This window comes from Oreochromis niloticus, linkage group LG22 (assembly GCF_001858045.2).
Source record: "Oreochromis niloticus isolate F11D_XX linkage group LG22, O_niloticus_UMD_NMBU, whole genome shotgun sequence".
In the NCBI taxonomy this organism is placed as follows: Eukaryota; Metazoa; Chordata; class Actinopteri; order Cichliformes; family Cichlidae; genus Oreochromis; species Oreochromis niloticus.
The window spans coordinates 29,007,257-29,012,826 of record NC_031985.2 but is presented as its reverse complement, the minus strand read 5'-3'; the positions used below and the strand labels follow the sequence as shown (position 1 = coordinate 29,012,826).

The 5,570-nt window shown below is 37.1% G+C and overlaps 1 long non-coding RNA gene across 1 annotated transcript; it reads left to right on the top strand.

The window, feature by feature from the left end:
* The first annotated feature begins 3,154 nt into the window (after positions 1-3,154).
* Positions 3,155-5,164, top strand: LOC112843516 (uncharacterized). Its single transcript, XR_003215912.1, has 3 exons — positions 3,155-3,724; positions 3,815-3,847; positions 4,386-5,164. It is a non-coding gene; the product is annotated as an uncharacterized LOC112843516 (long non-coding RNA).
* The last annotated feature ends 406 nt before the right edge of the window (positions 5,165-5,570 follow it).

Genomic DNA, 5,570 nt, shown 5'->3' with positions numbered 1-5,570 from the left:
CATCTAATAAAGCCATAGTAGGAGCATATTTACCTTGCCTGTATTGCTTTGGAATGTACAGCAAAAAGACATTATGGAAACATGAGTTGTCATGCAAAAGTAAAAAATCATGTGCGTCAAAAAATAGACATCCTAGAGTCCAGAGTTATGCTGCACGCCTGCTTCCGATAAAACATTCATCTAAAGGATGTCAGACTATTATTAACAACATGCGACAAGATCAAGTGTCCTTTCACATCAGGAGTGATTCTCTGATTTGCAAATATGGAGAATAGCTATATGCAAGACATGGCTGTGTGACGTCTAAGTACCAATACATTGCGCAAAGGATGAGGGAGCTTGGCCGGTTCATGTTAGCTGCAAAAGATATGGACAAGACAGTGAATGTTCTTGAAGATTTGTGCAAACCATCAAAATTTGAGTTTGTTGTCAGTGTTGCCAAGCATCTTACAAACTTTAGTCCAGGCAAAAATGAATATGGCAAACCGTCAACAGCAGTCAAAATTGGATTTTGTCTTAAAGGAGCAGTCGAGGTCCTGATTGGACAGACTCTTATGAATGACGATGACCATGCAGAGAAGGCGGCCAAAAAATTCTTTGAACTTCTGGACAAAAACTGGAGGAACAGTGTATCTGTCAGTGCTCACCAAACAATACAAGAAAAGAGGTGGAATAAACAGGATGACATTCCCCTCACCAAAAATGTGATTGCTCTGAGGGACCATCTCTGTACCGTGGAAGGTGAAGCAAGAGAGAGACTGATGCAGCACATGGATTTGGCAGCATACAAGGCATTGAACGAGACTGTTTTGGCACAGGTTATTGTTTTTAACAAGCGACGTGAAGGGGAAGCATCATGCTTGACTCTTCAGACCTACAAGAACGTAAAAACAAGTCCCATTAATGAAGACATTTACGAAACCTTGTCACCATTAGAAAAGGAGCTAAACAAGCTATTAACCCCCATTGAAATCAGGGGGAAGAGACGCAGGAAAATGCCAGGTTTTTTTTGAGCGACAGAATGAAGGAGTCAATCGATTTGTTGGTGAAAAAGAGAGAAGCAGCTGGTGTACCTGCTGAAAATCCCTATCTTTTTGCTAGACCTGGTGGGATGACACACATACGTGGATGTGACTGCCTACGAAAATATGCAGACCAAAGCAAAGCAGAAAACCCTGAGCTTCTAAGGTCAACTAAATTAAGAAAACAGGTTGCCACACTTTGTCAACTCCTGGATCTTAATGATCAAGAGCTCGAGCAAGTTGCAAGGTTCATGGGACATGACATCAGAGTTCACCAGGACTTTTACAGACAGACAGACAAAACCTTTCAAATTGCTAAGATAAGCAAGCTTCTGTTTGCAATGGAGGAAGGCACTGGCACCTTAAGGGGCCAGAACCTCAGCACCCTGGAGGTTTCTGTTGCTGGTATGTATGATAGAGTATGTATTGTCTTTTTTTTCCCCTGTCCTGCTATATTGAATTGGAAATGATATTGTGTGGTCAAATAGTTTTGCACTTGACTAATCCATAACATGAAGCTTATAACACCAAATCTGTCTCTCGCTCTCCCTCCCTCTGTCTTTCACTCACACAGACACACACACCACCACCATCAACTTTGCTAAAATGTTAATGAAAAACATCCATCCAACTCTTTTCATGGTTGTTGTGGTCGTGATAATTTTGTGAGGCCACATTGAAAAGGCTCAGATGAGCTTGCTAGAGTTCTACAAGTTGTGCCTCCATCGCTTGTGTCCAGATCACACGCTGCACTGCTGTGCTGCTCTGTCTTTATCACTTCCGTTTCTGTGTTTGCACATGTGCAGTGTGAGGCGCTGTGTTGACACCCTCACGAGGGGTGACAGGATTTCAAATAGGGTTTGATTTTCTTGCAACCATCCGACTGATGATTGGGAGCTGGTTGTGAGGTGTTAATTGCTTCTCGTTACCCCATGTATACTACACGATTACACACGATTAAGGCGAAACTTGGGCCGATCCCCAAAATGGACACATGACTGAAAAATCAGCTCAAAATTGCCCAAAAATCGCACAGTGTATGCCCAACTTTAGAATGTTGGTGGTTAGCACTGTTCTCTAATCAAAATTTTGGACTACCAATTACTAATATTTCATTATCTTTTATAGGTGTAATTTCCCCAGCTCCCAGCCCTCCAGCTAGTCAAAGAGACCCAGGCAGACCGAAGGAACAAGACAGAGAGGTGGATGAAAGTAGGTTTTAATATAGAAAAAATTGTTGAAAATAACATTTGTTTGCAGCCCTATTTTACAGCCTGCGTCTACATGGTAGACCTGTGCAATCTTCTGCAGTCCAATAACACGGTCATGCCATAACATCTTCTTATTTTACCTATAACCAGGAATACATGAGCTCCGTTAAGACAAGACCATGAACTGACAATAAATAGGATTATATTGATGGTGTTCCTGTTTTGTCCTTTCTGTTTACAGTACAACAGCAGAACACATTTTTGGTTTCAAATGTATCTTTTCAGATGTGAAACATTATGTTATTAAGTAGGTTGAAATGGTAAGCAGATTTTCAAATCACAAATATATTTGCATTTATTTGTGCCACGGATAGTTTGATCCACTGAGCTTTTTATTTTTGATGTAATGTAATGCATAACTTGTGGTCACAAGCACCATCTATATAATCAAGCAACAGTTTTGGACAGAAATGCAGCATCATAGCAGTGGTATGTTTAAAATAAATCTTGGTTTGATAATTTCAGTAAATGTGTTACTCCTAAACAAATCTGTAAATGCTTATTAACCAGGTTTCCCACATGCTCAGTGACCTTAAGGTTGCACTTAGTTTTTGGCTTCATGAGATGATTAGCTTCCAGGTGGAAAGGGATGTTACCTTGAATCCCTGTTTGGACAAACAGCTTTTCCAGTTCAGGAGAGAACATGTAGAATTCCTTACTAGAGGACCTCAGTGCAGGAGACCATAACTAGAAGACTAATCTTATTTTAAAACCAGTGCCCATTTAAATTTTAAGATGACGCCAGTCAGGATTCAGACTGGCGTCATCTTAAAATTTAAATGGGCACTGGTTTTAAAATAAGATTAGTCTTCTAGTTATGGTCTCCTGCACTAACAATGCACCAAAAAACAGCTCATGACAATGGAAATTAGCTTAGGTTATACATTTTACAGTAATTTCATTTTAAAGACTTCTCTCTTTATACAAATTTCCACATAAAATTGCATCATTTCAATATTTCTTACATTGCAGACAATAATGTGGCCCTCACATGCAGCGATGATGGCTGTTCTGATACTGGTGGTAAGTGTTACCTGCTCACTAGTAGAACCGTTGGTATACTGTCTCATGAATAAGCAGCATTTATGATAAACTGCCTAAAGTAATGTATGTGACATTGACTAATATAAGACACTGATGTTAGCCTGTTAGCTTGGGTTCCTAATGGTAAAATGAACTGGGTGGCATGTTACAGCCAAATACATGCTGTTGGCCGAGTTCAGTGCTCAGTAATCTATACAACAGATAACACTTGATCATGTACACTCATGTCATAGTGAGCTCTTCTATTACAGCAAGAAATAGACTGAAAAACACATGAAATCTGCGGGTAAAAAGTCACAGGTGAAAGTCCCATAGCAGCTACTCAGAGTGATCTTCAGGGAAATGAGGAGGAGGAGGAGAAAGGAGGAGGCAGTGAGATGGATGAAGGTCAGATTTTCCATAGTCATTCAATAGAAAAAAAAAAAATCTGTGAATTTGGATGATGTGGCACATTATTTATTTATTTAGTTTTTAAAGACGGAAGTTCTCAGCATTTCGCAGATGTAGATGGTGAGTTTAAGTTCTGTTTGCAGCATATGAATCAGGTTGTAGACATGAATTTATTTCCTTATAATTTTGCTCTTTGCAGTTTTTTTTATTACCAGTAAATCAGAAATATTTGCCTTATTTAAAACAATAGCAAATTATTAAAGTCTGACAGTTTTTTTTTTTTTTTACAACAATATTGTTATGGTGAATGATTTTAGCAGGAATAACTAGTTAGTATCTTATTTTAAAAGGCTAGATGCAACAAGTACCTGTGAAAACAAAATGTATAGAAGTAAATTGGCTGCTGTTTCACTCTGTAAGTATATTACTCAATAACTGATCTCATGTTTCTGTAAACTCAAAATACTTAATTTTAAAGTGCTCACTACGTATCTTGGGTACAAAATGTTGAGTAAATTGTTGAACCTACTGTTTGGTTAGGCATTTTCTGTAAATATACACAAGCAGAACCCCATTTAAAAAACAAACAAACAAAAAACTACGGTTACATACATGTTGTAAAGTTAACAGTCCATGTTGTCTTTTGTGTTATTTGTAGAGATCCCCTGTGCGAAGGTCAAGAGGCCACGGAGTGAAGCAGAGAAGACGGCAGTGCAAAGACGGCTGGGAAAATTTGTCGCAGAGCTCAAAGTTCCAAAAAACGAACACTGCATGAAATGCTTAGAAGTGCAAAAAGACCTAGCTAATTGCTCATGGAAAGATATTAAAAACTTTGTGTACAACACGATTGTCACTCTGAATCGAAGGTCTGCTTGTAAAGAACTTTTTTAAAGACCTCTTCTAAAATATGTTTATCTTGATAATGTTAAGACGTTATTTAAGTTTTAAGATTTCATTTTGTCTTCTCATGTTTGGTTTGTGACTGACTCTGCAACAGTATATAAAATGACATGCAGAGGCTGGGGACCCTTAGTCAAAATTTGTGTGAATGGCGAGCAAATGGGATGTGATTACCAAAAGTGCAGAAAGATGGAACATTTCCTTTAATAATTTAAGCAATATTACTCTATTTTCATCTTTTATAACTTCAAAAAAAGAAGAAGGTTTTGGCACACACGTTCAATACTTATTAGGGTCCCCTTTGTTATTATCACAGCATTTGAAAGCTTTTGTAGCAACTGCGAGTCTGATTTTAATTTGATTGGTTTTATGTTTTGGAGTGGTGAACTGTGAGGGCGATGGAAATACCTTTACCTAGTGTCTTTTGAGGTAACCCGTTTTGGATTTTAAGTTCTAGGTTTTTGCCCAGGATGTTTTTGGTTCGTTTATTTTATAATCTGTTAAGTACATTAAGTACACTGTTCCAAAAAATAGTAATGTCAAAGTATCTTACTGTATATTTTACAGTTTTGTACTGTTTTTCTAGAATATCATTAAATTTACACAAGTAGACTGTGATTTTACATGTCAAATGTAAAATAACATGACATCACTGTAAATATAGTAAAACACAATTTACTTGTTTTTTTAAATATATATGTTTTTGTACATATGCATATTTAGATTGTAAAAATACATTCAGAAATGTATCATAATTTCACAGATATTTGTCTGTTATTTGAGAGAATGATCTGTTAAATTCAAATGTAATACTATGGAAAAATATATAAAATGATCGAAAATTAATGAGAATAATCAATAATTAAAGGAGCATTTGAATTATAATTTTGCTGAAAATTTCATGTCATCTAGGTCTGATTCAATAATTCAGAGGTAACAAGTG